Source organism: Podarcis liolepis, assembly GCF_965112155.1.
Source record: "Podarcis liolepis genome assembly, chromosome: 11".
Classification (NCBI taxonomy): Eukaryota; Metazoa; Chordata; class Lepidosauria; order Squamata; family Lacertidae; genus Podarcis; species Podarcis liolepis.
The window spans coordinates 59,493,550-59,504,319 of NC_139565.1; the positions used below are offsets into that span (position 1 = coordinate 59,493,550).

Here is a 10,770-nt window from a genome sequence, read left to right on the forward strand (position 1 = left end):
AGGGTGCAGTTCTCAGTAGCAAGGCAGGCAGAAAGTCCAGTCCTCTCCTGGTTTCCTTTTTTGTGTACGAATGGGAAAGTTGTTGAGTCATTTAGTCGTGTCCGACTCTTCATGACCCCATGGACCAGAGCACGCCAGGCACCCCTGTCTTCCACTGCCTCCCACAGTTTGGTCAAACTCATGTTGGTAGCTTCGAGAGCACTGCCCAGCCATCTCGTCCTCTGTCATCCCCTTCACAAATGCCAATCAGAAGTGTCTGTAGCAGGACAGATGGACCAACAGTCTGACTCAATATAAAGCAGCTTCATAGATTCATATGTTTAGACCTTGACTTAAAAGTTCCTATTTGGGACTTGCAGCAAATCTCAGGAGGCACACCTCTCTGACTGACATTAGCTCAACTACTCTGATGTCAAAGCCATAGCTGCTTAAGGTGCGTCCCAAGGTCCATGACATACTCTGCTAAATTAAACTATTGAATATCCCCAAACAATGTACATATGCAAAATAATTAAGAACCACAAAAGAAAATGATATACAAAAATTCAAAATATAGTATCATAATGCAGCAGTGTATACCTTGGTTTATGAACCTAATCTGTTCCAGAAGTCCGTTCTTAAACCAAAGCATTATTAAACCAAGGCGTGCTTTCCCATAGCAGAGGGGGACTCAACTTACAAATGGAACACACTCAGCAGGAAGCAGAACATGTTCTGCTTCCAAGGCAAATTTCACAAACCAAACCACCTGCTTACGGTTTTGCATCATTCTTAATCCAAGTTGTTCATAAACTAAGCTGTTAAACCAAGGTACCACTGTATCTAGCAAATCCCCCACCAACACAGAGAGATAACCATTCACATGCACCTCCAAACTAAACAAAACTAATCTAAGCACAAAACCAAGCACTCAACAATCACATTCTCCTTACACAAACCACATCACTCCATTCCCTCAATTCTCACATCATTAAAACACCCAATTTGCAACTAATCAATAATAGCATAACAATCAATAACAGCACAATAGGCCTACAGAATAAAAACCAAGCCAACCGCAGTTCACACACAAACACAAGCCACTCATTTCCACCCTTTCCCCCATCTCTCCCCTAGGAAGGTTAACCCCTGCCTACAGACCGTCACCCACTGTATAGTCAGGCCCAACCACCGACACATCTGACAGCCATCACCCTTTGGGGTCATGCACGCACATTTCCACCCCGGATACTTCATATCCTTCTGAATCCTCCCCATGCAGTCACATTTGATGTCCTTCAGTAAACATTGCTGATGGCCACCTGGGCTTCATCACGGCTGTCTCTTCTCGAGTGAGCAGTTGGGGAACAGGTGTTTTCTTTGCCCTGAAAATCAATGAAACAAGAGGAGAACGAATTCCTTTGCTTCTGCAGCTGCCCTTTCCTACAGCCCTATAACAACCCAGGAATGAATTCCTTCACGGAAAAGGAATGTCCACCAACCTCAACCCTTTGTGGCGGTACTGCAGGAGGGATGAGACTAATTACATTTGGATGTGAAATCTATAAAGACTAATGAATCTTGCAGACCAGCGATCAAGTCTGTTGTTCCTAGGTAACAGCTTGTGGGCTTTGTTTTCATTGCAGGTGAGTTTAAGCACCACCCTTGTTTTTATTTGCCCAACAAGGAAAATGCAGCTGTTCCACGATTGTGCGGATTTCTTCTTGATGATTTCAATAAAGGCCTTTCCAATTTATATGCAAAGTAGGTTCAGCTCTCAGACCTCTAGCAAGCTGTCGGTGTGGCCTCTGATATCTGAAGACTTGGATGGCAGCCACATTTTCTTCAAAAATGACTGGCGAGAGGAGTGGAGAATGCGACGTTCATGTACATACCCAGCAATGTTTTGCAAATGTTTTTCATGCATATATGTATGGATTCATTAAAGAGTGGTGTGACTGCTGTGGTACCCTCCAGATGTTGTCGAACTCCAGCTCCCATTAACTTCTGCCAGTGTGGTCAATAGGGAGGAAGCATGGTAGCGAGAGTCTAACATCATGAGGAGGGCTACATGTTCCCCACTACTGACCTAGTGGCTCTTGTAGAAGATCCCTGTAGGCCAAGGATGGGGAGCTGAGACCCTCCAGATGTTGCTGGACTCCAGCAACCATCAGCCCCAGCCAGCATGGCCAATGGTCATGAATTCACAGTGCTGGACTCCAACAACATCTGGACACCACCATCTTGGCTCCTCCTGCTATAAAGGTTTGTCCTTAAGATTGCTGGAAGAAATATCAACAACCTGAGATATGCAGATGACACAACCTTGATGGCAGAAAGTGAGGAGGAATTAAAGAACCTTTTAATGAGGGTGAAAGAGGAGAGCGCAAAATATGGTTTGAAACTGAACATCAAAAAAACGAAGATCATGGACACTGGTCCCATCACCTCCTGGCAAATAGAAGGGGAAGAAATGGAGGCAGTGAGAGATTTTACTTTCTTGGGCTCCATGATCACTGCAGATGGTGACAGCAGCCACGAAATTAAAAGACACCTGCTTCTTGGGAGAAAAGCAATGACAAACCTAGACAGCATCTTAAAAAGCAGAGACATCGCCATGCCAACTAAGGTCCGTATAGTGAAAGCAATGGTTTTCCCAGTAGTGATGTATGGAAGTGAGAGCTGGACCATCAAGAAGGCTGATCGCCGAAGAATTGATGCTTTTGAATTATGGTGCTGGAGGAGACTCTTGAGAGTCCCATGGACTGCAAGTAGATCAAACCTATTCATTCTGAAGGAAATCAGCCCTGAGTGCTCACTGGAAGGACAGATCGTGAAGCTGAGGCTCCAAGACTTTGGCCACCTCATGAGAAGAGAAGACTCCCTGGAAAAGCCCCTGATGTTGGGAAAGATGGAGGGCACAAGGAGAAGGGGACGACAGAGGATGAGATGGTTGGACAGTGTTCTCGAAGCCAGCAGCATGAGTTTGACCAAACTGTGGGAGGCAGTGGAAGACAGGAGAGCCTGGCGTGCTCTGGTCCATGGGGTCACGAAGAGTTGGACACAACTAAACGTCTAAACAACAACAACAACAACGAAGCAGTAAACACTTCAGTAGAAGTGAACATCTCCTTACTGAGAAGAAACACCCCCTCTCCCTTTCTCCTGGAAATGGGCAAAAGGTTTGGAAAAAGAGGAATGAAGCTGGTAGCCTCACAGACAAGAAAGGATGTCATTTCCTGGCCTGGCCAACTCAAGACATGTTTTTTTTGCGTTCCAGTGACTCAAAATGTGAGTGCTTCTGTGTCACGAAGGCATTGTTTCCTACCCCACACTGTATTTGTAGCATGCAGCACTGTTTCTGTAATACCACAGTTTGTTTCTGCCCAAAAAACAAGAACATGTTATTTGTCTTGCCGTTGGCTGTTGTGAAATTATGTAACATATGCCACTTACATAATTAATACTGTAGGTTATATTGTCGTTATTTTATTCCACCCCGTTCGTTTCAATGCAAAGGAAATACAATGCAAATGGGGAGTTGTAATGTAATGCAATCAATTGTGTATCATTTGCAGACTGACAGCAACAGCAAATACCAATGGTATTTGCTGGATTGATTTCTGTTCTGGACATGGGACAAATAAGCAAACACTGTCAATATCCCACTATCCACTTTTGTTTTTGTCACAAGTCTCTGACATCCCTACTCACGTAGCTTCAAGTAGTTATGGATTAGAAGTTGTGGGTGAATGTAGGCCCCTTGGAACACGGACTATGAGTGTGACTAGTTGCTTTACAGTCTCACTGTGCAGTATGCCCAGTTGGGGTGCTTCATACTGCAGTCTAGCAGGTTCAGATGATCTCAGGTAGTCAATATGACACTTTTTTTTTGGCACTGTATCATTCCTGACTCTTGCATCTGTTCTTAATCTGAACAAACCATTGGGCTGCATCCCAGCAACCTCTACTCAGAGTAGGCCCATAAAAATGAATGGGCCTACATTAGCCACATGTATTAATTTCAATGGGACTATTCTGAGTATGACTTGTAATGGATATAACAATTATTCAGTGAAGTTTGAGCTGATAGCGTCTGCTCCAGCTATGGGATGGGGAGGGATAAGAAGTTTAGGCTATGTGGAATAAGTGAGCACATCTCTTTCACTTCCAAGTCATATTTCCTTTCCCTCTTGGGAATCCAATCTTCTCTAGTACCAGAAGGTTAGGGCCGTTGAGTGATGATGCACTTGAGTGAAGGCTGCTGGTGTCATGCTGCGGGGGAACCCTCTGTCTTCTTGCAAACCTTCAAGGGCACCAACATACAGCTTGTTGCCAGATTCCACACAAAGCCACCTTATAAACAGAAATGTAGATTCATCATCAGGTGAAACATCCAAGGAGTTTTAAGGGAAGTCTAAAGAGGTTCAATAAGCTCAGCGGTACAGCATCAGTTTTGTGGGTGCAGAAGGTTCCAGGTTCAATCCCCAGTGCCTTCAGATGTGGATGGGAAGGTCTCCTGTAAGAACATAAAAAGAGCCTGTCGGATCAGGCCAATAACTCACCTAGTCCAGTATCCTGTTCTCACTGTGGTCAATCAGATGTCTGTGGGAAAGCTGCAAGCAGGATGGAAAACCCTGGAGAGCTGCAACCAGCCAGCATGGACACTACTGATCTAGATAGACCAACAGAATGACTTGCTTCCCATGTAGCTATGGGCATCACAAGAAAGTGATATCTGCTGGTTCTAATGATTAAAGTGTAGAAAGGGAGCTGGTCTCTGCAGATAGAACAAGTGAACAAAGTTACCTAAGGCTTCACTTAATGTAGCTCACTTGGTATTCACACTGGAAACAGAAGCCAATCTCTAACTTCCATGGACATATATAAACTGACCTCCTAGGGTTACAATCGAGGTACATTAAAGAGAGTAGGTTAAAGCTCTCTCCTGCTCATCTGTTTTGAATCTGGCCTACAAATGATAAACAGGTTTGGTTCACCTATTGTTTCTTCCGTCCTTCCTTCCCTCCCCACCCTCCATTTCACGAGTACTAAATTTAACATATATATATATATATATATATATATATATATATATATATATATTCCCCAGCGTTAAAAAAGGAAACCAGATGCCGTCGCTATTAACTTTTGGAATCAACTGTCATCTTCCTATTAAATCCTTCCATCCAAGTAAAGCCAATTATTTGCTTGATCTAAAAAGGTGCCGAAAATGGAGACGCACAAGGTTTCTGAAAGTCCACTTTAATAAGACAGGTGGGTAACTAATAATGTGGAAAATTGCCTGCAGATTGAGGAGACTGGGAATGACTAATGGCCAAAACTAAGCGAGTAAATTAGTTGCCAAATGATACCATTTGCAGGAGTTGTGCGAAAGGGAGATTTGATGGCCCAGAAGCATGTGGCACTGATCGGAGAGCAGAGCATTTGAGTGGGGCCCAGATTCAAGAAAGCATGCCATCGACTTATGGCAAGGCGTGCTTTCAAAAAGAAAAAAGAAAAAGAAAACCACCCTTGACTTTTAAATTATTATTATTATTATTCTTTCCATGTAAGCGATGCTATTTGGGTAAGTGCTTGATAGCTTAGGCACAGGAGCCCACTTAGCTCTCAGCAAAGTTTGACGGCAAAGTTGCTGCCAAGGTCAAAGACTCTGAATCAGAAATGCCCTTTAGGCGTGCTGCAAATCAAGCACAGCTGGCCAGGAGAAGAAGAGGACAAAAAGGGAAAGGAACTGGGAAGAACTGAGGGGCATGGGTGGAATCACAAGTAATTTTTTTTATATATAATTTTTAATAATATTAATAATAATAATTTAAAGTATTTCCTATCCAATTTGCTCTTAACAGCAAAATGAGATCCCTCATGAAAAACTGCATGGCTCTAGTCATAAGATTTAGAATCTGAGCTTGGAAAGGGATGCATTGAATTATGTGGACTTATGTTTGCTTGGTAATGCTATGTTCTCTAGTTTTGATTCTCACTTGGAGAGCAGTGCAGAGCTGTCCAAGACGTGTGTCGTGTCATGTTAGTGTGTCAGCTGGAGTGTGTAGGTGTGTCATGCAAATGCTCTTATAAGGGGTTAGTTTAACTTCTGGTTTGCTAGTAAAACTGAAGTACTGTGTCGCCTAATGATGCATGTCTAAAAAGTGTGTCACTGATGTGAAAAGTTTGGAAAGAAGAATTTGGATTTGGATTTGATATCCCGCTTTATCACTACCCGAAGTAGTCTCAAAGCGGCTAACATTCTCCTTTCCCTTCCTCCCCCACAACAAACACTCTGAGAGACTTCAGAGAATTGTGACTAGCCCAAGGTCACTCAGCAGCTGCATGTGGAGGAGCGGAGACGCGAACCCGGTTCCCCTGATTACGAGTCTACCGCTCTTAACCACTACACTACACTGGCTCTGCTCTTGCCCTAGCTTTTTGGATTGTTGTGTGTGACTGTTCATTTCTGCTTAGTCCTGTTTGTTCTTTTTGTGGCCGCTTCAGTAGTCATCTTGTGTGCCTTATGCCATATTTTATCAAATTCATTACACTTTTGGTGATCCCAGCCAATCAGATATTAAGGGCTGGAGATAATGATGTCATAATGCTCATCGGATTGTAGCTCTGTGCTGATGTTGCTTCGGGCAAATGATGGCCATTCGAGTGAGGGCAAGGCTTCCTGTACTTGTCACATGGGTGACCCTAGCCAATCAAGGATCACTTGAAGAACTGAACAGCTTCTTAGTTCTTTTGAACAGACCCCCAACAAGCAGACTGCCTTGTATAGTTCCCAGCTGATTACACTTTCCTTATTTTTCAGGCAAATTAACCAAAGAGTTAGGAGACATCTTCCTATGTGGTGGTGAGAATAAAGAAATGTGTCTTCACATCAATACAATACTAGAAGTTGAGGAGACTAGGTTGAAGACTCCATGAAACACATAATTTACTAATGTGTTAAAATCTAAATGCCATGGTTGCTATAGAAAACCTCCATGGTCATAGGCAGTATCTATGGATACTAGAAATTGGGGACAAGCCATGGGGTAGGAGGACCCAACTTCTTTGTCATTCTTTTGTCCTTCTCAGAGGTTTCTAGAGGGTCACTCTCATTTAAAGAAGGCTGAATTAGATTAGGGTTTGGTCCGGTTCAAGATGGTTCTTCTTAAAGTCTTACTCCTGGAATGTTTGGAGACCACATCTCCAGAAGAACCTAAGAGTCTAGGCTGCTGTAAATAGTATCAGTCCAGTTTTAGACAAATATACTCACCCTTTTTACTAACATTCTTTTTCTGCATTTCCTTTTAATCTTATGCATTTTTCCATTTCAGATTTATCCTGTATGTGCTACAGGCAAGCCGTCATTGCTGGTTTGCTCCCTCCAATATATTTCCTAGGTGCCGTGGGTTTTTGTTTTTGTTTTTAAAAAAGAGAAGTCTATAATTTGATACAAGACTTCACAACAGGTGGCTAATTGTTTTTGCTCTCGGCCCTCCAGGACCTTAATGTGTGAGTCAGGCTTTTGAAATCAAGAGTGAATGTTGAGCAAATAAGCAAAAGATTGAAAAAGAAAGACCCATCATAAGGAACACAAGGGTAAAGATGAAGTACAATTTCTCAGGTTTCAAGGCCCAGGGTGAATTAACCTGTGTGGAAGAACACAGATTAAGATGTGGAGGCAGCTGAGTTGCCAGCCAGTTAAGGATTTCCTGGGATGGAACAGAATTGTATCCTCTTGGCTAGTCACCAGAACTGGGGGGATGCAAAGGGTTTTTATTATTATTATTTTTAAATAGACCTGTATCCAGATGGATGGCTCTTGCTATTAGTGTGGGTGACTGAGGACGGTGTGTCTGCTTCCATGGGGCTTCCAAATTATCCAAAGAACAGCAAATCAATGAAACCTTGTAGAAACCGTACAGTAGCATCTGAAACTGGCTCCCAAACATGCTGAAATTCCTGAGCAAATGATGAAAAGCCTTTGCCTGATGCTGGAACGATATCAAGAGTGGTTCCAGGCCAGCTTATCTAGGAAAGGGAATCTTTAGCTCAGTGGAAGAGTATCAGAATGGCACAGAGATGGTGTAAGATTCAACTGCTGGCATCTCAAGGTAGTTCCCACTATGACAAGCTGGAGAGATGCTGTCAGTCAATGTAAACAATACTGAGCTAGATCAGGCTTTCCCAAACTTGGGTCTCCAGCTGTTTTTTTGGACTACAACTCCCATCATCCCTAGCTAGCAGGACCAACGTTCAGTGATGATGGAAAGTGTAGTCCAAAAACAGTTGGAAACCTGAGTTCGGGAAACTCTGAGGTTGATTGACCAATGCTGAGCAGTGTGTGGACAATACTAATGTCAATGTTGGTCCGACTTGGGATAAGGCAGCTTCTAGAGTTCCTATAAAGGTATAGGTAAAGGGACCCCTACCATTAGGTCCAGTCATGACCAACTCTGGGATTGCGGCGCTCATCTCGCTTTATTGGCCGAGGGAGCCGGCGTACAGCTTCCGGGTCATGTGGCCAGCATGACTAAGCCGCTTCTGGCGAACCAGAGCAGCACACGGAAACGCCGTTTACCTTCCCGCTGGAGCAGTACCTATTTATCTACTTGCACTCTGACTTGCTTTCGAACTGCTAGGTTGGCAGGGGCAAGGACCGAGCAACGGGAGCTCACCCTGTTGCGGGGATTCGAACCGCCGACCTTCTGATCGGCAAGTCCTAGGCTCTGTGGTTTAACCCACAGCGCCACCCGTGTCCCTCAGAGTTCCTATATGGATTGCCAAAACCTTTCTCCTTGGCTGCTGCTCATCTAATTTCAATGGGATTTTGGGGGATGCCTTGAGTGGAGAATGTAAAGTTTGTTCAGGATGATCAGGGAAAGGGCAACCAGTCAAGCAGACCGTAGGACATCTCTATTGGCAGACATGCAGATCGGTTGCTTGCTCCATCACTACTCATGCTGGATTTCCCTTACTACACCAGGATCAGCTATGGAGATTGTCCATCCTCCTTCCTTTTGACTGGAACATTGATTTCTCCAACCCTTCCACCTACATGAGAGAGTCCTGTGGTCAGCCATCAAGTTGCCATCCATGCAAATTATTTCTGTGATTGTTGCCACATGGTCGCCATGGCAGCATCACTGTGGAATATACATGTGCGAGCCTTATACAAAGTCAGACCATTGGTCTATTTTGCTCAAAATTATCTACACTGGCAAGGTCTCTCCGGGACTTCAGATTCTGGACACTCCTAGTCCTACCTGGAGATACCTGGGACTGAACCTGGGAGCCTTCTGCATGCTGTTGTGCATCTTCCCCAATGAAAGCTGTAACTGTATAGTTGAAATAAAAAAATTCCTTCCAGTAGCACCTTAAAGACCAACTAAGTTAGTTCTTGGTAACTGTATAGTTGAATGATAGGCCATTTTCGCTTGTTGGCCAATATAGACTCCAATCATCCCACACACAAAATGATGGCAAACAAAATAATGCTTTGTACTTTTAAAGAACAATACACCCCTTGTTAGCTTCTTCTTCTTGTTGTTGTTGTTGTTGATGTTGTTGTTAACAAATAGACACCTGCTGTTACTTGTTGCTGCCTGCTTCAACCTTTGGTTTTCAGTCAATATTAGAAAGAAACAAAACCCACAAACAACAACTAGAAGCATCAGCACACAATACATACTATTATTCCCTTCCAGAAAATAAGAACATTTTTGGTCTATAATTAGCAAAATGTTTCTTCTTCTTCTTTTCTTAAGGATATTCACAGTAGTCCACCAGGTTTGGTTTTTGATATATAGATATTGAGGTTCCATTCATGCAGATAATAATATTAAATTTCCCACAAGATTCAGTGATATCTGATTTTTCCTTCCTTACTTTTTTTCAAGTTGGGGGGTGGGGATTTGATGACACAACCCCTTACCCAAACTTGGTGAAGAGGATGGAGGAAATCGCTGGTGTGCATTTGAACCACTGAATGTGCAGTAGGTTATGCGTCTGAGCACAGCTGGCTGATCTCAATGGGATCTGCATTGCCATGCATATCTGAAAGTGCATTTTAATCTGCAAGCAGCATGCACAAGCTTGCTGACATAACATGCACAAGCTGTGAACGCTGCTACACTGTGCATCAGTGTGACAAATTGCTGTTTTAAAGGAATGACATCACAAGCACATTCCATGCATTTGTGACAGCATAGGGAAGCAGAAAACAATGCATGAATAGATGTTGTTGTTGTTGTTTAGTTGTTTAGTCGTGTCTGACGCTTTGTGACCCCATGGACTAAAGCATGCCAGGCACTCCTGTCTTCCACTGCCTCCCGCAGTTTGGTCAAACTCATGTTGGTATCTTCGAGGACACTGTCCAACCATCTCATCTTCTGTCGTCCCCTTCTCCTTATGCCCTCCATCTTTCCCAACATCAGTGTCTTTTCCAGGGAGTCTTCTCTTCTCATGAGGTGGCCAAAGTATAGGTTTCATAAGATGCACCCACACACCATTTCCTGTTGAAATCAGGCTCAAAAGAAGCATTCTGTTGTAGTCAAGAGGACAGGTTTGGGTTGTCAGCTCAGTTGAGTGACACCCATGCCAGTTCCTTCACTTTGTAAATGTGCCCACGGGCCCCCAAAAGTTGGTGACCTGTGATCTAACACATTATGTGAGCTCCCAAAATATGATCTGCCTATAAAAAGGGGTGAGGGGGAGTTAGCTGTCCAATGATCACTTATAAGGATGGGCAGTGAAGAGTGCATTATCTACAGCCACACTGTTCTT

At 43.6% G+C, this 10,770-nt stretch overlaps 1 long non-coding RNA gene across 1 annotated transcript; it reads left to right on the forward strand.

The window, feature by feature from the left end:
• The first annotated feature begins 7,318 nt into the window (after nt 1-7,318).
• LOC310689125 lies at nt 7,319-9,330 on the forward strand. Its single transcript, XR_014517345.1, has 3 exons — nt 7,319-7,385; nt 7,487-7,584; nt 8,972-9,330. It is a non-coding gene; the product is annotated as an uncharacterized lncRNA (long non-coding RNA).
• The last annotated feature ends 1,440 nt before the right edge of the window (nt 9,331-10,770 follow it).